We start from the raw sequence: 22,572 nt of genomic DNA on the forward strand, positions 1-22,572 counted from the left end.
CTCTGTCGCCCAGGCTGGAGTGCAGTGGCGCGATCTCGGCTCACTGCAAGCTCAGCCTTCCAGGTTCACGCCATTCTCCTGCCTCAGCCTCCCGAATAACTGGGACTACAGGTGCCCCCCACCTCACCCGGCTAATTTTTTTGTATTTTTAGTAGAGACGGGGTTTCACTGTGTTAGCCAGGATGGTCTCCATCTCCTTACCTCGTGATTCACCTGCCTTGGTCTCCCAAAGTGCTGGGATTACAGGTGTGAGCCACTGCGCCCGGCCTTACTTTCTTATCATTCATGTTTTCACTGGAGTAGCACTTTTAATTTCTTTCAAGAATGTTTTCTTTGCATTCACGACTTGGCTGTTTGGCACAAGAGACCTAGCATTCAGCCTATCTCAGCCTTTTTTATTTTGTTAAGACAGTCTGTCATCCAGGCTGGAGTGCATTGGTGCAGTCATAGCCTACTGCAACCTCAAACTCCTGAAATCAAGTGATTCTCCTGCGTCCAGAGTACCTAGGACTACAGGTACACATCACTACGTCCAGCTAATTTTTAAAAATATTTTATTTGTAGAGATAGAGTCTCACTATGTCATCCAGGCTGGTCTCAAACTCCTGGCCTCAGGTATTCCTCCCGCCTCAGCCTCCCAAAGTGCTGGGATTACAGGCATGATCCGCCATTACCAGCCCTATCTCAGCTTTTGACATATATTCCTCACTAAGCTCAGTCATTACTAGTTTTTGATTTAAAATGAGAGACACGCAACTCTTTCTTTCACTTGAACACTTAGAAGTCATTGTAGGATTATTAATTGGCCTAATTTCCATATCATTGTATCTCAGAGAATAGAGAGGCCCGAGAAGAAGGAGAGAGATGGGAAAACAGCTGGTAGATGGAATACACACCACATGTTTGATTAAGTTTGCCATCTTATATGGGTGCGATTCATGGCGCACCAGTACAATTACAATAGTAACATCAAAGATCATTGATCACAGGTCACCGTAGCAGGTATCATAATGATGAAAAAGTTTGAAATATTGTGAGAATTACCAAAATGTGACACAGAGACATGAAGTGAGCACGTGCTTTTGGAAAAATGGTACTGACAGACTGGCTCAATGCATGGTTGCCACAGACCTTCAATTTGTTTAAAAAAAAAAAAAAAATCACGGTATCTGCAAAGCTCAGTCAAGCTACGGGGAATATAATGAGGTATGTCTATATATATATATATATGCCCCTCCCCAAATTCCAAGCCCATTCAACATTTTACAACTATTATCTGAAGTATTTCCTGCCCTTTAAAACCACAAGAGAGTAAGACCTAACTGTTGGTGTAATACAGAATAATGAATCTATCTATTTTACTCTGGAAAGGAAATCGCCAACCCTCACAAAACTGTATGACGTGCCATTGCCTGCAGTGGTATCAATGCCGTTGTCAGGGTATGACAGTGGCAGCCAACCTCCAGGAAGGCCCCTAATGACCCTCACCTCCTGGTATTCACCAGGATTGGTCTGTGTGACCCAGAGAATCTGGCAGAAATGACGATGTTTCGCTTCCAAGATTAGACGCTGAGAGGTTCTGCAGCTTCTGTCTTAGTGTGCGTGTGTCTCTCTCTTTCTGGTATTTCTCGCTCTGGCTCCCATGTTGTGAGCAGTCCTGTGGAGGCCCCCGTAGGGAGGAGCTGAGGCTCACAGACCATAGCCGGCGTGGGGAGCTTGGAAACATCTTGATCACAGCCTCACGAGGGACCCTGCACCAGACCCAGCTAGGCTGCTGCTGAAGCACCGGCCTAGAGCAACCATGAAGTAATGGTTATTTTAAGGCACTAAGTTTTGTGGTAGCTTGTTACACATTAACAGACAGCTAACGCAGTCTCTATTCATGTTTTTATCCTTGTGTGTGGCATGCATCTTATACAGATAAGCATGAAACAGGTCACATCCAGGCTCTGAGGTGAGAGCCAAGCCCTTCCAGGTAATACTAAATATTGTACAAACAGCAAGGTTTTATTCATCAACCCAGGAGTGACCTTACTGAGTGGCGTGTTGGTGGTAAAAATGCCTTATCTTTAAGAGAGGACACACATTCTCCTTTCTCTCCCACCAGAAAGTCTGGTTCTTGCTGCTCTGTCATTTCCCAGAAAGGACCAGCCTCTCTTGCTCCACCCCACTTCCTGTCTGTGGCCCTGTGATGCCAAGGAACCCTTCACTGGCCTACAGAGGAGGGGACAAGGGGCAGGAGGGGCCAGAAGCATCTCTGGAATGCACAAAGCTCATGAGCAGCTAGGCTTGCTCCAGCAGTCACATGTCCTGACTAGAGTCTTCCAGCACCTTCTGTCCCCTCCATTAGAAGAAAGGGGAATGCGGGTTCTTAACACAGTGCTTTTGGGAGATTGCCATTGACTCAGAGTCTGAGATTTACCGTTAGGCGCATTTGAAACAATAACCATGTGTGGAGCACTTACTCTGTGGCAGGACATGGTGCAGGGTGCCGTGGGGAGGAGATGAGTAAAGCAGGGTTCCTACTCTTGAGGAGCAGCCAAGCACAGTCATTACGGCCCCACCCACCACAGGGACCCAGAGGAGGGCACAGGCACGCAGCCGGGGGTTGAGGGAAAGCTTCCTGTAAGAGGTGGTGTCCGCGCTGCCCCTGAAGAAGGTGGAACTGACATCTCTGTCCTTGGTGCCTCAACAGAGCCCTTCATTCCAACCCCTCATTGCACATGTATTGTTACAGGTCTGGCTACCCCTGCTCGTGGATGAGTTTCTTGAGGCTAGAGATGGGTTTTACCCGGTGTTCCTGGTGCCAAGCCCAGGTCTTGACTCACTGTGGTCTCTCCGTGGATGTTCGATGAGTGAGTGAGTGAGGGAATGTGGTGGATGATGAGGCTGGAGAGGTAACAGGACAGAATCATAAGGACCTTGCCTATCGTGAATATTGAATGGCTTGGCAATAGAGGAGGTTTTCCTTCTAAGGAGTGGAAGCAACATGGTCTATGGTATGTGCCAAGTGAGGGCAGAAGCTGGGGCAGTAGCCACATTGGCACCTCACCATGAGTCCTCTACATGGCCCAGTGTCTGTACCAGCATGACATAAACCGTGTGCCAGTAACAGAAGTGTCAACCAGACCCGAGGGCTCCACTGTGATGCCTGCCCTGGAAAGGATAGAGCCCACTCAGGCCAGGCCATGGTGGTGTGAGCAACTCTAGCACCAGGAGAGAGGCTGTCCTAGAACCAAGGCCCCCAGGAAGTGGACAAAGAAATGTAGGAAGATTCGAGCTCAGAGAACGTCAGGCCTTCTGCTACCTGGAGCAGTGGTGGCTACGCTGGACCCCGGGCTTGGTGCATGGAAAGTCCAGGCTCTGCACCCTGTGACTGTCCCTAAAGTGAGAATATTTTCCCCAGGAGCGCAAGGGCCTTTCATGTGAGGAGCTTTAAATGTGCTCTCTGGTGGTAGCCACAGCATCCTTAATTTTCTGGTACAGCAAACAGTCTTCATTGGCAATCGCAGGAAAGGAGGCTTTGTTCTCAGGTGATGTTGAGCAGCCACCAGAGTGCCTCTTTCATGGTCACCTCTTGACACCCCACTGAGGCGGGGGAGGCAAGGGGAGTGCAGCGCTGGCACTGATTATAGAAAACAGCAGGGGATCCAGAAGAAGCTTTTGGCTTTGGAATTGGGTTTGTGCTTCCGTTTAAATGTGGAGGTGCCAGGTGTTCTGATAATTCACCACAAAATTTTGAAATCGCCTAATAAAGACCGTTCAAAAGGACCTGAGAAGTGGGCTGTGTCCTCCCGCCTCTCCCAGCCACCTCTCTCCTGCCACCAGCTCTGACCTGGGATGGATGGCAGCATGCTTCCATTATCAAAACAGGCCAAAGAGAAGAATGAAAAGCTAAAAGCAGGAAAAACTTCACAAGTTTAGATAAAGTTTTCAAGTGATTAAGTGCGGTGACAGTGAAAACATTGACCCAATTGCAACTTGTAGGCTCCATCAGAGAGCTGTGGTTGACGGGCTCTCCTGTACATTTATATCAGGAGAGATGTGTTACCGGCTCCCTCACAGTGTAAAGTATACCCAAAATAGAGCTTGAAGAGTGGCTTTATCATGGAGTGACTCAGCGCCAGCTAAGAGGAAAGATGAATATAGCGTGACGATGTTCTCCACAGGAAACCCGTGGCATGAAAACCAGGGACGGGGAGGGTGCTTGTAGCACGGTGGCCCTGTGGCCTCCTCACTGGGCCCATGGCTGAATAATGGGCTGACTGATGGCAGCCCTATGGAAGCTGGCCTCAAGCAATGCAGGAAGCACGCTCAGATCGTCTCTCAGAGCCTGTTCCCGGATGGGAAGCCACCAGCAAAAAACCCCAGTGGGCTGTGCTCTTCATGTCCTGGTTGGGAAATTCAGGAAGCACACGTGAACACACACATGCCACGGACATGAAAAAGGTTCTGTCTTCTGAAGGCTGTTGGCTGATCTTAACATGAATTTTAAAAAATGATTTGCTGCATTTGAGGCATTTCTTCAAGCCAGTTTTGGATACAATCCCTGGTTACTTTGTTCCTGGGGACATTCAGTACCAATGTCTGCCAAGCCCTGTAGTTTTGAAAACATCCCTGGCCCTCACAAAAGCCCTCGTAAAACAGCATCCCCTCAAAACCCAAGGCACCTGGTAAGGAAAGAATTAAAGCCAGTGACATGATTTTAATGTTCAATCCCAAAACCAGAGTTGACTTGGCTTGCCTGGGTTGTTCACCCAGGGGAGGGCTCTCCTCCACAAGGCCCAAGCCCTACTGGGGCTGCTTGGGCACCCCACGCTGTGGGGAGGGTGTAAATCGTGACTGAATCGTGATTCCATGTGGGAAACAGTCCTGCAGTCGGGGGACAGGAGGAGCCAGATCGGAATCCAACACAAACAGTCCAGGGGCAGAGGGAACATTCCCGGGTACCTGTGTCCCAGAGTGACTTGAAAATGCTGAACTTATGCTAAATTCTGTTTAATGATTATTTGCGGCAGGGGGACAGGCATTCTTAAGAGATCAGTTTACCTTAGGAAATCCTGTACTCACCCTGCTTTCCGGCCTTCCGGCCTCCTCGTATCCTGCACACGCTATTCCTTTGCATACATTTGCAGCGAACTTTGCTCCCCAGGGTATCTGGCTTTCGGGATAAAGACTAATGTCCATGTCAAAATGATTCTTGATAAAAGCATCCTAGATGTTAAATATTTATTTTAAGCTAAATGTTCTACTTCTGAGAGGTTAAAAAACAAATGCCTTTTCATGCAGAGCCTTTTGCCAGTCAGTGTTTGAGTTTCTTTAGGCTTTTTTATTTGGCTCTGCAGCAGCTAGCTAACCAACTGCATTCCTGAGATGAGCTGACAAGGGGGCAGAAATGAAGAAATAAACAAAAAGCCATGTTAATTTCAAGCTTCAGTAGGAATACAAAGAGAAATATTAACATTTGCTGAATGACAAATAATGAAATGACTGGAAATTTTTAAGGCTTCTAGCATGCCTTTATAAGCTGTCCTGGAATTTCCCCCCCCCCCCATCAGGTATTGCACATTTATAACCAGCAGTGCACCATGTGAAGGCAGTTCAATAGGTTGTTTAATTTAAAGATTGGTACTTCTGAGCATGTAGTGTTCCTAATGCAATTCCTAACCCCATTTACGTGTCTCTGTCTACCCAAAGTACCCACATCTTCTTAGCACAATCTTTATAATTGTTTGTTGCTATGGTTTTAATGGGTCCCCTTCAAAATTCAGGTGTTACCAGTGTGAGAGTATTAAAAGATGGGACCTTTAAGAGGTGATTAGGCCATGAAGGCTTTTCCCTAGTGAATGGGTTTAAGGCCCTTTAGAAAAGAGGCTTCATCATTCCCTTTGAAAACTGGCACAAGACGAGCATGTCCTCTCTCACCACTCCTATTCAACATAGCATTGGAAGTTCTGGCCAGGGCAATCAGGCAAGAGAAAGAAATAAAAGGTATTCAAATAGGAAGAGAGGAAGTCAAATTGTCTGTCTTTGAAGATGACATGATTGTATGTTTACAAAACCCCATCGTCTCAGCCCAGAATCTCTTTAAGCTGATAAGCAACTTCAGCAAAGTCTCAGGATACAAAATCAATGTGCAAAAATCACAAGCATTCCTATACACCAATAACAGACAAACAGAGCTCCAAATCATGAGTGAACTCCCAGTCACAATTGCTATAAAGAGAATAAAATACCTAGGAATATAACTTACAAGGGATGTGAAGGACCTCTTCAAGGAGAACTACAAACCACTGCTCAAGGAAATAAGAGATGACACAAACAAATGGAAGAATGTTCCATGCTCATGGATAGGAAGAATAAATAACATAAAAATGGCCGTACTCCCCAAAGTAATTTATAGATTCAATGCTATCCCCATCAAGCTACCACTGACTTTCTTCACAGAATTAAATTTCACATGGAACCAATAAAGAGCCTGTATAGCCAAGACAACCGTAAGCAAAAAGAACAAAGATGGCGGCATCATGCTACCTGACTTCAAACTATACTACAAGGCTACAGTAACCAAAACAGCATGGTACTGGTACCAAAACAGATATATAGATCAATGGAACAGAACAGAGGCCTCAGAAATAATGCCACACTTCTACAACCATCTGATCTTTGACAAACCTGTCAAAAACAAGCAATGGGGAAAGGATTCCCTATTTAATAAATGGTGTTGGGAAAACTGGCTAGCCATATGCAGAAAGCTGAAACTGGACCCCTTCCTTGCTCCTCATGCAAAAATATAAAAACCCTAGAAGAAAACCTAGGCAATACCATTCAGGACATAGGCATGGCAAAGACTTCATGACTAAAACACCAAAAGCAATGGCAACAAAAGCCAAAATCGACAAATGGAATCTAATTAAACTGAAGCGCTTCTGCACAGCAAAAGATGCTATCATCAGAGTGAACAGGCAACCTACAGAATGGGAGAAAATTTTTGCAATCTATCCATCTGACAGAGAGCTAATATCCAGAATCTACAAAGAACTTAAACAAATTTCCAAGAAACAAGCAACCTCATCAAAAAGTGGCCGAAGGATATGAACAGACACTTCTCAAAAGAAGACATCTATGCGGCCAACAAACATACAAAAAAAAGCTCATCATCACTGGTCATTAGAGAAATGCAAATCAAAACCACAATGAAATACCCCTCTCATACCAGTTAGAATGGCGATCATTAAAAAGGAAACAACAGATGCTAGAGAGGATGTGGAGAAACAGGAACGCTTTTACACTGTTGGTGGGAGTGTAAATTAGTTCAGCCATTGTGGAAGACAATGTGATTCCTCAAGGATTCCATTGTGATTCCTCAAGGATCTAGAACCAGAAATACCATTTGACCCAGCAATTCCATTACTGGATATATACGCAAAGGATTATAAATCATTTTACTATAAAGACACATGCATACATATGTTTATTGCAGCACTGTTCACAATAGCAAAGACTTGCAACCAACCCAAATGCCCATCAGTGATAGACTGGATAAAGAGAATGTGGCACATATACACCATGGAATACTATGCAGCCATTAAAAAGGATGAGTTCATGTCCTTTGCAGGTACATGGATGAAGTTGGAAACCATCATTCTCAGCAAACTAACACAGGAACAGAAAACCAAACACTGCCATGTTCTCACTCATAAGTAGGAGTTGAACAATGAGAACACTTGAATACAGGAAGGGGAACATCACACACCGGGGCCTGTCAAGGATGGTGGGCTAGGGGAGGGATAGCATTAGGAGAAATACCTAACATAGATAACTAGTCGATGGGTGCAGCAAACCACCATGGCACATGTATACCTATGTAATAAACCTGCACATTCTGCACATGTATCCCAGAACTTAAAGTATAATTTTAAATAATAATAATAATAGAAAAGTGGCTTCATGTAGCTGTTAGCTTAGCTTGCTCTCTTGCCCTTCTGCCTTCCGCTGTGTGAGGGCTCAGCAAGAAGGCCCTCCCCAGACACCAAATGCCGGCACCTTGATCTTGAACCTCCCAGCCTCCAAAACTGTGAGAAATAAACTTTATATATTACCCGATGTCGGGTGTTCTCTTATAGCAGCACAAACGAACTAAGACATTTTCTGACTAAATGAAGTCACTTTACCCAGCTAGAAGGATAGTCACAGGATCGTTGTTTTATTGTTATTGTTGTTTAAAAAATGTGTGTATATATGTGTGTGTGTGTGTGTGTATGTCAGTCTCCATATATATTATATATATTATATATATAATATTGGTCCCTCTCTCTCTCTACATACACACACACACACACACACACGCACACACACACATTCCACATTAGAAATACTACAGTTTGGCCGGGCGCAGTGGCCCATGCCTGTAATCCCAGCACTTTGGGAGGCTGAGGTACACGGAGTGTTTGAGCCCAGGAGTTCGAGGCGGGTGGATCACCTGAGATCAGGAGTTCAAGACCAGCCTGGCCAACATGGTGATACCCCATCTCCACTAAAAATACAGAATTATCTGGGCGTGGTGGCACATGCCTGTAATCTCAGCTACTCAGGAGGCTGAAGCAGTAGAATCACTTGAACCTGGGAGGCGGAGGTTGTAGTGAGCCGAGATCGCGCCATTGCACTCCAGCCTGGGCAACAAGAGCGAAACTATCTCAAAAAAAGAAAAAAAAGAAATACTGTGGTTCTAAAATTTGGATTTATGTGTCAATTAGATGTATGGCACTATTAATTTCAGTTTAATTCAGTTCAGTACATGTTTTTCGAGTACCTACTGTGTACAAGGAACTGTGTGAGGTACCTTTTGAGCACTTCACTTGCTCTCCAGAGATGCCTACTGAGTGTTGCATTGCAGAAAAGAAGTGCAGTGGCATGTTGGAAGAAGGGGGACTCATATCTAGCTTTGGTCTGTTGAGCCAAATAAACAGATCTTCTAACTGTCTGTTCTTCCCTACTAGATCTAAGTGCTCACAGAAAAAGGGCTGTCATTCACTTTGTATACCCAGGACCTGGGAGGTGCTTGGCACATGGTGGGTAACCAACAAATATCTGTTAAATGGAGCACACTGGGTGAGCAGAAAGATGTGATGGAAGTCTGCGAGGCAGGCAGAGGCAAGTGTAGGACTCTGACTGTCAGTGATGGGTGTGAGGCTACTTCTGGTAAGGAGACTATTGTGTAGGCTCAGACACCTGCAGGAGGGCAACCAGAAGTTCAGCATGGGTGAGGCCAGGGATTCCCTTGCCAGGGTTAGCAAACTAGGGTCCACAGGCCAGCCCCATCCATTCATGTACCTGTGGTCTGTGGCAACTCTTGTGCCTTATCAGCAGACATGAGTAGATGCAGCAGAGAGGAGTTGCAGTATATAGATAGCCTGGTAAGCCGAAAAGACTTAGTATTTGTTTCTTTATGGAAAGAGTTTGCTGAACTCTGCCATAGAGGCATAGAACAAAAATGAGTGCAGTTACCTTAGGGGGCCCCATTGTAAAGTGGCGATGCATACTTGGTTCTCTTTTGATCGGGAGACTGACCTGATTGGAGATAGTATGGTTTAGGAAAGTTGACATGTGAGTGATTCGGTGGACTGGAGCTTTTGGGAAAGGGACCAAGTATAAGAAAACCAATTAGGATATTACAGCCATCTGTTCAGGCATCATTGAAGAAAGAGCATCAGTTTGAGTCTTATCTAAGCATTGGGTTGGCATGTATTATCTCCTAGGCTAGAAACCGTTGCCCTTCTCCCAGTTCATGTCACTAAATTGGGGGTCCACCTCACAGCTCCAGAAACCTCAGGTCAACCCCACCCAACTGGTCACATGCTAACTTCCTCTCTGGTGATCTTTGCACAAACATTTAACTCACAGCATGGTGTCTGGTTCTTGCTGACATCAACTTTGTAACTGTTTTCAGATTATTTTTTCTTTTCTCCACAGTAACTCTCAGGCTTCTTGAGGTCAGAACCATGCATTCTTGTTTTGCTCCTACCTCCCCACCTGCCTGCCCCTCATGCTGTGTCAAGTCCGCACGTGAGAAATAAGACAAGAGTCACTGGCAGCAAAGTGAGTGCTGACATTTAAATATGGAAGCAAGTCTGGGCCTCCGGACTCCAAGCACCCAGTGCCTATGGCCTTTCTCACTGTTTTTCATATGTTGTCCTCTGGTCTTGTTTGTAAAGTGACCTGTTGCACAACCTCTCAGTACCCTGAAGGGCAGTGACTGTGTCCACACCTCTTTGTGTTCTCGGTGGTTAGCATAATATTTTTAACATAACAGACCCTTTTTAAATGTTTGGTGATGACACAGTCACTGAGCAGGATATGCTGTAAGAAGAAAACATACTCTCCCTCATTCTGTGAATTAGTCAGAATATATCAGGTTAATAACGGTAAGAGCAAGCATCTGTTGGTCTGATGCACCAACATCTATCGGATCAAGCAATTAAGCCCATGTCAGTCATTTTGGTACAATAGAACTAAAATTAGACACAGCATAAATACAATCAAGACATGAGCACGTTTCCCAGCATTAGCCTTACGATAACAAAGGCAAATGCAGAAGCGTGCGGACTTCCAGGACGGGTCCGGAGATGGCTGTTCAAGAGAAGAGCCAGGGTGGATGGCAGGAAGCGGTGGCTGGGATGGAACCTCCAGTCCACATGTGACACCTCTTTTACATCTTCACCCTAAGCCCTACCAGGAGTTTGAAGTGCAAAAGTTTTAGAAATATAAACCAGGTTTTACTTAGTAATATTCGTTAATGACCTAAACCAAGAGAGAATCTCCTACTTAATGAAGTGATTAATTAGCTCTGGGAATTGAAGTTGAAAACAGAAGACTAATTGATTAATAGATTACTGTGTTCGTTTTTCTTCCTTTCATGGAAAGGAGCCAGAATTTGGTCCATGCCAGGTTTGCTGCTTTGGGCTAGCACCATGCTGCCTGGAATCTGTTCTCGTCTTTCCCACGTAGCCTGTCTGCTTCCCATCCTGGTGCCTTTCTTCCTGCCCTCTCCACAGACGGAAGGCCCTCCGTTTAAAACCTTGCTCTTTCAGGCTCAGTGCACATCTCATCCCCAGGATGGATTTGCGCTCTTCTGACACTACCGAGGTCTCCTTTAAGTCACCGCTTTACCTAATCAATACCATACAGCTTAGCATTTAATTTTTCTTATTGCTTTATGTGTGGAATAATGAAAAAGAATTAAAAGATTGAAAAACCAAACATCTCCCCTCACTTGCATTAGGCGTGTGAAATCTGACCTCACTGAGCTGGTGAGAGGCCTTCCCAACACAGCTGTGAGCACCAAATGAAGTGATGTAGGGAAGATTCCTTATAAACTAAAAAGTCCGCACAACGTTTAGTTATTGGCATCATCAGTATGATTATTTTATATATTAATCTTAGCTTCTCTACTACATTTGTACTTAAAATCTCCAGCCAAAAGTCAGCAAATTTTTCTTTCTTTTTTTCTTTTTTTTTGAGACAGAGTCTCACTCTGTCGTTCAGGCTAAAGTGCAGTGGGCTCATCTCACTGCAACCTCTGCCTCCTCAGCTCAAACGATTGTTCTGCCTCAGCCTCCCGAGTTGCTGGAACTACAGGCGTGTGCCACCATGCCTGACTAATTTTTTTTTTTTTTTTTTTTTTTTTTAGTAGAGAGAGGGTTTCACCATGGTGGCCAGGCTGGTCTTGAACTCCTGACCTCAGGTGATCCACTTGCCTCACCCTCCCAAAGTTCTGGGATTACAGGTGTGAGCCACCACGTCCTGTCAAAAGTCAGCAAATTTTTTAACATCCCTTATGAATGGGCTTTGCTCTGTGCCCATTTTAAAAAGTCGGACTTCTTCAAGTTACCTACTATCACTGTAGGTAGAAGGATAGGGAAGACCCCACATGAAACAGTTAGAGAACTTACATGATAATGGTAAGCACCTGGTGTCAGCCCAGTCTCTGTGTCCCTCCTCACAGCTCCCTCGGCCCCTGGGAGTCCTCACACAGATGTCTATGACAGCCCTCAGCCTCCAGGGGCTTCCCCAACCCACTTAGTGTTACAAAAAGAAGCAGAAGCTGATCAGAGAGATGGTTGGGGAAATTTGGCCGTGTGCTCAGAGGCACTGGTAGCGAAGTGACTTTTTCCCAGACAGGCTGGTCTCCCGTAAGAGGGAGAGAGAACTGACAGATTACACAAGAGAACAAGGCTCTGTCACCGTCAAGGTCAGAAGCCTGCCGCTACTCTCGTTATGTGTTGCTAGCCAACACACTCCTTCAGTTTGTTTCCAACTGATCATCTTTCTGTCTTCTGCCTTCCCAGTTCATAATCTGCGCTCTCTTCCCTCTCCATGGACCCCAGAGCAGATAGATCATTCTGTTGGTTTCAAATACAATTTAGTGGCCATCTTCCCTCCCATCTTTTTCATTTAAAAAAAAAAAAAGTTCTAACCACTGCTTTTCTAATCACCACTGTTCTAGCCACTAGGAGTTTCTGTCCTCCACAAACCTATTGCTGTTAAAATATTTGTTTTGATTGTTCCAGGTGGTAAATGTTGCCTTATGGGCTTTGTTCCAACTTGCATTACTTTTTGCAAGGAGGATACTAAGTCAGTTCTAGTACATTGAGTCATACCATGACTGAGAATAGTGAAAGTGCAAATTCTGTATTAATACAGAAGTTAAAGATGAGGTAGTCATGTAGAAAACAACCTGCATTGATTAAATAAACTATGATTCTGGTTTAGTGATTCTAATTAATCACCAGAGTTAATAAAAATGTTACTTGTGGCTGGGCGCGGTGGCTTATGTCTATAATCCCAGCACTTTGAGAGACTGAGGTGGGTGAATCACCTGAGGTCAGCAGTATGAGACCAGCTTGGCCAACATGGCGAAACCCCATCTCTGCTAAAAATACAAAAAATTAGCCGGGTGTGGTGGCAGCACCTGTAGTTCCAGCTACTCAGGAGGCTGAGGCAGGAGAATCACTTGAACCTCGGAGGCAGAGATTGCAGTGAGCTGAGATTGCACCATTGTACTCCAGCTGGGGCTACAAGAGCAAAACTCCATCTCAAAAAAAAAAAAAAAGTCACTTGTAATTATTTTTTTGAAGTCTTCATGTTCTAAGTCAAGACTTAAACTAACCTTTTTTTTTTTTAACAAATAGTTAATGGTTACTTGGTGTGACATATTTAGAACTTCCCAGTAATTTTTATCATCTTGACTGGTCTTCAGTATGAAAGATGTTTTATAATTTCATGCTAACTTACATAAATGTAGCATTTGATTTTCAAATAACTAAGTCACTAGCTAATCAGTTCTACTTATCTTCAAGTGTTATGAGGTAGATGTAAATTCCATGAGGGCAGGGAGTCACCCATAGGCGAATCATCTACTTTATTCCCTGCATTATCTTTAGCATCTAAATCAGTGTTCAGCATACACTGTGGTCACTAGATAAATATTGAACAAATGAATGAGTGAGCTATAGACATAAACTATAAGAAACTCATAAAAATCTTTTCTTAAAATATAGAATCATATATTATAATGTTAAACTTATACCGGAGGTATAAGTAGCAAACAAATAGGAGGAATTTAAAAATTCTTTGCCTCGAATCTGAACTATCACATTCAGGGCTTAGATTTTAGTGATGCCCATTTCTCATAAATGCATTAAAGTCACTCCATTAAAACTTGATTCTCAGCCAGGCGCAGTGGCGCACGCCTGTAATCCCAGCAGTTTGGGAGGCCGAGGCAGGCGGATCACCTGAGGTCAGGAATTCGAGACCAGCCTGGCCAAACATGGCGAAACCCCGTCTCCAGTAAAAACACAAAAAAATTAGCTGGGTGCGGTGGCGTGCACCTGTAATCCCACATACTTGGACAGATGAGGCAGGAGAATTGCTTGAACCAGGAGACGGAGGTTGCAGTGAGCTGAGATCATGCCATTGCACTCTAGCCTGGGTGGCACAGCGAGAGACTCTGTCTCAAAAAAAAACTTTATTCTCAACTGAAAGTACCACCAGTGAGTCTAATCCATTTTGGTACACAGATCATATAAATAGTTCTTAATCGTCTTCAGTTTTCTGATCTACATTCAGCAGTGTTTATGGAGACCGATGTAAAGATAGGTGCAGGGCAATTACAATGTTAGAAAAAATGTCACACTAGAAGTTCTTTTTAAGTAAGTCTATAAATAAAAAGTTCACCAGTGTTGTTTTCTATAAACCTGTCTTTGGCATAATTAGTATTTCTTTTAATTATTCTACTTTTTACCTTTAGAATCTTCTATTACTGTTTGACGTGCCAATTTCAATTCCCTGAATTCCAGTTGTAATACTTTGTTTTCAAGTATTATAAAAATATCTTAATGTTCTTTCTGTAGCAGATCACTCTTTTGGTTCATTGTGTCCAGTTGTGGAGTTTTAAAGTGTTATTTTTCAAGTTGTAATGAGAACTAGAAGGTATTTAAACTTGGCTTTAAAAACCTATTTTGGGCCGGATGCAGTGGCTCACACCTGTAATCCCAGCACTTGGGGAGGCCGCGGTGGGCAAATCACTTGAGGCCAGGAGCTGGAGACCAGCCTGGCCAACGTGGCAAAATACTGTCTCCACCAAAAAGACAAAAATTAGCCAGGCATGGTGGTGCCCGCCTGTAATCCCCGCCACTAGGGTGGCTGAGGCAGGAGAATTGCTTGAATCCGGAAGGCAGAGAGGGCAGTGAGCTGAGATTGTGCCATTGCACTCCAGCCTGAACAGCAGAGCAAGACTCTGCCTCAAAAAAAAAAAAAAAAGGAAATAAAACCTATTTTGAACGATTGGGAATGCAAAGATGGCAGCTACACACCTCCCTGTTTAATTGCTTCAGTCAACAGGAATCATAAATAATTACACAATTTTTTTTTCTTTTTCCTTCACTTTTTTTGTTCTTTCTTTCTTTCTTTCTTTCTTTTTTTTTTTTTCAAGACAAGGTCTTGCTCTGTCACCCAGGCTGGAGTGCAGTGGTGCCATCATGGCTCAGTGCAACTTCAGTCCCCTTGGCTCAAGCGATCCTTCTGAGTAGCTGGGACTACAGGTGTGTGCCATCATGCCCAGCTAATTTTTTTTTAACTGATATTTTGTAGAGATAGGCTCACATTATGATGCCCTGGCTGGTCTTGAACTCCTGGCCTCAAATGATCCTCCCTCTTCAGCCTCCCACAATGCTGGGGTTACAGGTGTGAGCCACCATCCCCAGCCACAGTTTCTTTTGACATATGAAGAGCTGGGTGCAATGTCCCGAATCTCAATTCAGAATGCAGATCAGGGGGACTCTTCGAGTCTGGCACCTCCGACCCGCCCAGAAAAACGACTGTGGTATAGAAGAACAGCCTTGTAGGACTTGAACCTTCTCAGGCCTGCCTCTCAAAACAACATGACTTGAAAATGTTTCGTTTTTCTTGTATGGTCTCACTTGCCAAACCTCCGAAAGCAATTTGAGAGTAATTTCAACCAAATCTTTTAGCAGGCCTTGTGAAAAATAAATTTAATCTGTTAACTGTGTGCCGTTTGGATTTGTCTTGGCATCTCAATAAGTAAAAGGTTAAAATGATGGCCACAAGAAGTCAATAAAGCTTGATTATTCCAGTTGAAAATTCATCCATGGGTACTCTTGTGCCTGGCTTTCGTGTTGACCTCATTGCCATATGACCACCATCAATAGCTCTTTATATTTAATCAATTTCCTAAAAAAGCCACACACACACATTCATCGTGTTTGTAGTCTTTTTGTTCCATTATAGTTGATGTAGCCTAGCATTGTAGTTTTTGTGTGTGTGAAATATCTGACATTCTATGCTTTAGTACTTTTTATTTCGTTACTTAATTGTGTCACCCCTGCCTGCCTTCCCAACCCCACTGACTGTGACAGTGTTTTTGCAAATGAAACAGTTCAATGAGACCTGGGAATTTCCTATGGCATTTATGTGGTCTCACGCTCGTCTCTATTTGCCAGATATCATCCGTGTAAGAACCATGCTCAATAGATACATTTTGGAGAACCAGTTATCTCGTTTTCTCATTCACCAATGAGTCTTGAAAGGCCGAATTCAAGAAAACAAGTTTTTAAGATCTTCCTCTCTCAGTCCACAAAAGAAAAAATGGGCTTATTACTGTCACCGCTGCCTTTAATTATGTACAGTCACAATACAATTATCTCCCTATTTGGGTGTTATCTCCCCTGCCAGATCACCAACGCCTCAAAGTGAGAGAGCACAGCTTCTGTTTATTGTTCATCCTTTGAAATGACTTAAAAGGAAGCTGAGTACACAGTTGACCCCCTAGCCAGAGGGGATTGATCATGGTCTGGGGCTGGGGAGAGGACTCTGTGATTCTTCCCGAAAGGTCACTCTATCCAGAATGATAAGTCCTCAATTTTTGGAATGTGGTTGTTAGGTAAAGGGATTAATTCAAGGAAGAGATTTTAAGACTGCATCATTGATTTTGTTGTTTTGGATAAGAACATGGAATTGGCTTTTCTGTAAATTGACTGCATTATATAATGCACAGGTTAAAGTGATCCTGCCACTTGAATTCTTTCATGGTTATTTGATTATTTTCAGAATATCTTGACATTTGAAAGGCATACAGACAAAAGCCAATCATGTAAATAATTACATTTAGAGGAGTAAAAGGCAGCCATCAGTCTTTTTTTACTTCACCATTTTTAACCATTTGGATTCAAAGCTGGATTTTATTTCAACTAAATAGAACAGTTATATCCAATTTAATGTGCAACTGTAACCAGTCAGACCCAGAAATTTTGAATAGCATTTGTAATTTTTAATCACAAAATTAATGGCATTAAACTCTAACAGAATAGATTCCATTTGTTAATTTTTTCTAATCAAACTTCAGATATTTATTCATGCCTCAGGTGAGAAATGTCTCACCAGACACCAGTTAAATGAAAAGTAAATCATACCTTTTTTTTTTCTTTTTTTTTTTTTTTGAGGTGGAGTCTCGCTCTGTCACCCAGGCTGGAGTGCAGTGGCATGATCTCAGCTCGCTGCAACCTCCACCTCCTGGGTTCAAGTGATTCTCCTGTTTCAGCCTCCTGAGCAGCTGAGATTACAGTGCATGCCACCGTGCCCAACTAGTATTTGTATTTTTAGTAGAGACGGGATTTCATCATATTGGTCAGGCTGGTCTCGAACTCCTGACCTCAGGTGATCCACCTGTCTCAGCCTCCCAAAGTGCTAGGATTACAGGCGTACACCACCGCTCCCAGCCACAAGTAACTGCTTTCTTTGTTCTTACCCAAAAGATAAGCCAAAGTAAAATAGAATATATTTGCTACTTAATACCTATGAAACTAGATTGTTCTAATGTATAAAGGAAATTGACCAATATGTTTTATATATTATACAAATGTACAAATATTTTCCTGAGAATCTGGCAAAGTTTCTAAAAAGCAGCTCATTCTTTCCTGTTGTTTTCTGATGATAAAAGCCAGTAGTGAGTCAGTGCCACTTCTGAAATGGCAGTCACTACATTAGGATCCTGCAGCAGTGATTCAGCACCAGGTTAGTGACACTCTGCCGTGTTACCAGTTGTCACAAAGGGTGGATCAAAAATTATAAAATTAATTTAAAACTATGTATGTGTGCAGTTCTTCTAAAGGTCAGTTTTTCAAATCATAGCAGCAGCCATGAATATTTTTATATCCTTTTACCTGATATCCTTTTACCTTAAAATTACAAGTAATTAATTTTTTAAAAGCTGTATGCGTATATGTGATTATCCAACTGTTTCTAAAGATTAAATATTAAAAACAACCAAAATCAGCAAATGGGCAGTAACAAAGTTTGTAAGATGGAATATTAATAATTGGTGGGACTTGATTATAAGTAGAAAGACCAAAACTATGCAAGGGTAATTATAGGCTGTCAAGTGACAAAATTATATGATACTATGATTACAACTATGTATTTAAGGAGTTAAATGAAAATATATTGTGTTAGAGTTAGAATGTGTGTGTTTTTTTTTTTTTAAGGGAATCTCACCTTGTTGCCCAGGCTGGAGTGCAGTGGTGCAATCTTGGCTCACTGCATCCTCTGCCCCCCGACAAGGTTCAAGCGATTCTTCTGCCTCAGCCTCCCGAGTAGCTGGGATTACAGGCACCTGCCACCACACCCAGCTAATTTTTGTATAGCAGCAGAGACAGGTTTCGCCATTTTGGCCGGGCTAGTCTCGAGCTCCTGACCTCAGGCGATCCACCCACCTCAGTCTCCCAAAGTGCTAGGATTATAGATGTGAGCCCCTGCTCCCAGCCAGAATGTGATTTTTTTAATTTTGTTTTTTTCGTGTTGTTACAGAGTTGTCTAATACATTTCTGATATGTTTTTGTTGTATCAGCACTTTATGGAGGACTAGAAGGCATCAGTCCATATCCCCAAAATATGGTGTCTTGTTGTACTGTGGTGCCTCTTAACAAATGATTGCATTCATTTGTGGCATTCTAAAAGAGTGACTGCTTTACTGAGAGTCTCTGACCTACTCCCAGAAAGTTATTTACTCTGTGGGGCAGTTCGTTCTGTTGCATCTTATCTGAATACTGAAAACTCCAAGGAAGAAGATGATATTTACCAGTACATAAACTGACATTTTGGCACCTAATCTTTGACTTTAAGAAGCGCCAGAGGACCCATGATGGTTCCAGTGAGCCCTTTGTCTTCTGTACTTTTGTGGCAAAGTCCTCTTTCAGAGGACACACCACAGCAGCCCCTGCTCCTCAAGTCTCAGAAGGCCTGAACCCATGGTAGCTAGGAATAATAGCTTGACATTCCCACCTCATTTTAAACTGTGATTTTTTTAAAAAAAAAAACACTCTTCTTGACCTTTTCTTTGAAGGAGGACCAAAACAGGTAAAACATTGCTCTTCAGTATACCAGTGAATTATTTTGACAATGGCAATCTCCCGAAACAGGCTACCATGTCATCCCTACCCTTTTCTCTTATGTATCTTTGATTGGGTGTCATTGCCAGTCCTTATGGAAATTGGCTTCTGGCCCCCAACAGTCACTGTCTATCGGCAGGACCTATCACATAATTGCTATCTTGAAAGCACCATCTGGGCAGCTCAGTGTTTAAAAAAAAAAAAAACAGACCTCCTTATTGACTTGAAAGAGCTTACAGTCTAGTTGTAAACAGAAGACATGAAATGACTGGAGAATGTTCTCAAAGCTCAACATGAACAAGTCACATTACAGACATTTGAACTGAACTGAATGCTGCAGGACCTTGAACAAATGGGCATCTGGGTCATAGTAGCCAGGTAGATGGCACTGGGTGCCCAAATGGAGTGAGCATGCATGGAAGGAAAAGTGAAGGGCTAGGCACTCGTTTAGAGGCGAGGAGTTTGGTAATATAATGAGGATAAAGAACGCTTGCAGATTTCTGGTTGGTGGGTAGCAGAATAAAAATTGTGACTAAGCACGATGGATGGATGGATGGATGGAGGGAGGGAGGGAGGGAGGGATGGATGGAGGGATGGAGGGAAGGAGGGAGAGAGGGAGGAATGGAGGGATGGAGGGAGGGAGGGAGGGAGAGATGGATTCATGGATTCATGGATTCATGTTGCCAGGAAGCTGAAGGCAGGACTCTATCCAGGAGAGCCAGGTCAGTGCATGCATAGCTAGGGCATAAGCTAAGAAAATGGGGAAGACACAGCAAATTCCTGATACTTTACATAAAAGGAGTCTATTGGGTTTTATTTTAAAAGTGTTGAATGTGAGGCAAAAATGATGAAGGGTTGGGATCCCTAATGTAGATGAATAGCTTTGTTTCAGGTCCGCCCTGCTGGGCACAGCAGGTCACACCTGTAATCCCAGCACTTTGGGAGACCAAGGCAGGAGGATTTCTTGAGCCCAGGAGTTCAATACCAGCCTGGGCAACATGGTGAGACCCCCATCTCTGTAAAAAATTCAATAATCAACCTGGCATAGTGGCATGCAACTGCAGTCCCCACTACTCAGGAGACTGAGGTGGGAGGACCATCTGAGCCCAGGAGGTCTAGGCTGCAGGGAGCCATGATGGTACCACTGCATTCCAGCCTGGGTGACAGAGCAAGACCCTGTCTAAAAAAAAAGAGAGAGACAGAGAGAAAGAATGAAGAAGGGTAACCAAGGAAAGAACTGGAAGGAATTTTAAGCCCTTAGAAACTGTTGTTATGGTGGTGTTAGGGACATTCTGTATTAAGGTCAGAGGAAGGAGTCTGAGCTGCTTGTCGGTGTGTAGTAAATAGCTGATATCTATAGGATGTCTATGCAAATGATTAAGGTAAAAAATTAGGGAGCAGTTAGGAGCAGATATTAGGTTTTTTGATCATTTCTGCTTTGGCTGAGTTAATATGCAGAAGGAAAAGCTAGCTGAAAGTCAAAGGGACACCTAAGTTAATGGTGGAGAGCGAGAAAGGAGACAGCAGAGAAACTGAGGGCTACAGTACAGCTTAGAGCCACTCACTACCAAAAGAAGAGACCAGCAGAGGTGGCCCTCATTGTCCCCTGAAAGGGATGTTGCACCACAGCAGGAAGGGTGGAAGCCATGTGGGAGGAATAAAAATCAAGAGTTTGCGGGAGAAAAATCCTCAAGCTACTTTTTTTTTTTTTTTTTTTTTTTTTGAGACAGTCTCACTGTGTTCCCCAGGCTGGAGTGCAGTGGCATGATCTTGGCTCACTGTCACCTCCGACTCCCAGGTTCAAGCGATTCTCCTGCCTCAGCCTCCCTAGTAGCTGAGATTACAGGCACCCACCAACACACCTGGCTAATTTTGTATTTTTAGTAGAAACGGGATTTTGCCATGTTGGTCAGGCTGGTCTCGAACTCCTGGTCTCAAGCAGTCCACCTACCTTGGCCTCCCAAAGTTGCTGGGATTACAGGCTTGAGCCACTGTACCCAACCCCTCAAGCTACTTACTGTAGTTGAGAAAGAAGAGTGCAGATGACAGGAAAAATAAGTAGTTGAATGCAAAGTGAGATTAAGGTGAGATATTGGGTGGGTGGGTTGGTTGGTTGGTTGGTTGGTTTGCTTGCTCGTTTGACTTCAGGAGAAACCTGGATCAGATTGGGCATGAGGGGCGGACACTGAAGCGAAATGACCAAGTGTGAAAGGAGGGTCGTCAGGGACTCAGGGGACCAAGTGTGGGGGCAGAGTCCTCCTTGAAGAATGGCCCTTGGCCCAGGCCTCTGGGGTTTGTTCGCTGGTCAGCCTATATGTGGACACTGGCTTGGCAGAAGTTGAGGACAAGAATATTTCTGAGAGCTGGTGAAGGAAGACTCTTGGGCTGGCATTACGGGTGGGCTTCGGGAAAGCAGGAGATAGAATTGAGGAAGTTCCTGGCTAGTTCCTTCTCCTTGCTTAGTCTGTCTCCAGCTTCCAAGATCAGCATTGCGGAGAATGCTAACGTCTCAAGGTTAAATTTTACCCCGGAGTCTAATTGAATTTAACTTTTACATTTTGTTTGTTTGTTTCTAATGTTTCAAAACCTAAAGCTATTTACAGTTTCTGTTGGGTTGGGATCCCTAACATAGATGAATAGCTTTGTTTCAGGTCGGCCCTGCCTGGAGCCCCTCCTTCCCACTAGTTACCTTTATGGGTACATATGGTTTGGCTTAGAATACCAGTAAAACTCCAGTAGACACAGCTGAGGTGCTCTTTTTAGTTTCTGAAGGATTTTCAGTGCAGTGTCCTATCCCAGCGTCAGGACAATGGAGGAAGCCCGTGAGGCCTCCAGCTCATCAGTGGCAGAGCCGGCTTCAGGGCCGCTGTGGCTCTCCAGCCGCATTGCACTGCTGCCTTCCTCGTTAGGAAGAAAGCTGAATTAGGTGACCTCCAGTCCAGCCTTCCAAGTAAGACTTCTGTGAATCCATGGCTGTAAGTATTTGAATATCATATAAAGAAGGTGAAGGTCAGTGGAGACCAGAACCTGGAGAAGAAGCTTCATGGTGGAGGGGACTTGAAGTGCACTTTGAAAGGTTCGTGGGCATGAGAAGGGCAGGATGCAGGGAGAGTTCCTGGGCTGAGGGAAATGTGAGCAGGAATTAGTATCGAAGGTCGAAGGTCGTGGACAGAAAGGGGGTGGCCTGAAACCCAGCCCGAGGCGATGGCGGCCGATGGGAAGGTGGGGTCTCATGACAGAGAACCCTGATAGTCAGAGACAAGACTTGGATAGTGTCAAGAATGTCTGAACAACAGGGCAACCTGAAGAAAGTGACATTTCGGGCCGGGCACAATGGCTCACGCCTGTAATCCCAGCACTTTGGGAGGCCGAGGCCGGCAAATCACTTGGTATCAGGAGCTTGAGACGAGCCTGGCCAACATGATAAAACCCCATCTTTACTAAAAATATAAAAATTAGCTGGGTGTGGTGGTGTGCCCCTGTAATCCCAGCTACTTGGGAGGCTGAGATAGGAGAACCACTTGAACCTGGGAGGCGGAGGTTGCAGTGAGCCAAGATTGCACCACTGCACTCCAGTCTGGGTGACAGAGCAAGACTCCGTCTCAAAAAA

The 22,572-nt window shown here is 44.0% G+C and overlaps 1 protein-coding gene across 1 annotated transcript in view; it reads left to right on the plus strand.

The window, feature by feature from the left end:
* Window positions 1–22,572, plus strand: part of HIPK2 (homeodomain interacting protein kinase 2) — a 159,459-nt gene that overhangs the window by 34,579 nt on the left and 102,308 nt on the right. The gene's annotated exons all lie outside the window — the stretch shown is intronic.

Source organism: Mandrillus leucophaeus, unplaced genomic scaffold (genome assembly GCF_000951045.1).
Source record: "Mandrillus leucophaeus isolate KB7577 unplaced genomic scaffold, Mleu.le_1.0 Scaffold49, whole genome shotgun sequence".
Classification (NCBI taxonomy): domain Eukaryota; kingdom Metazoa; phylum Chordata; class Mammalia; order Primates; family Cercopithecidae; genus Mandrillus; species Mandrillus leucophaeus.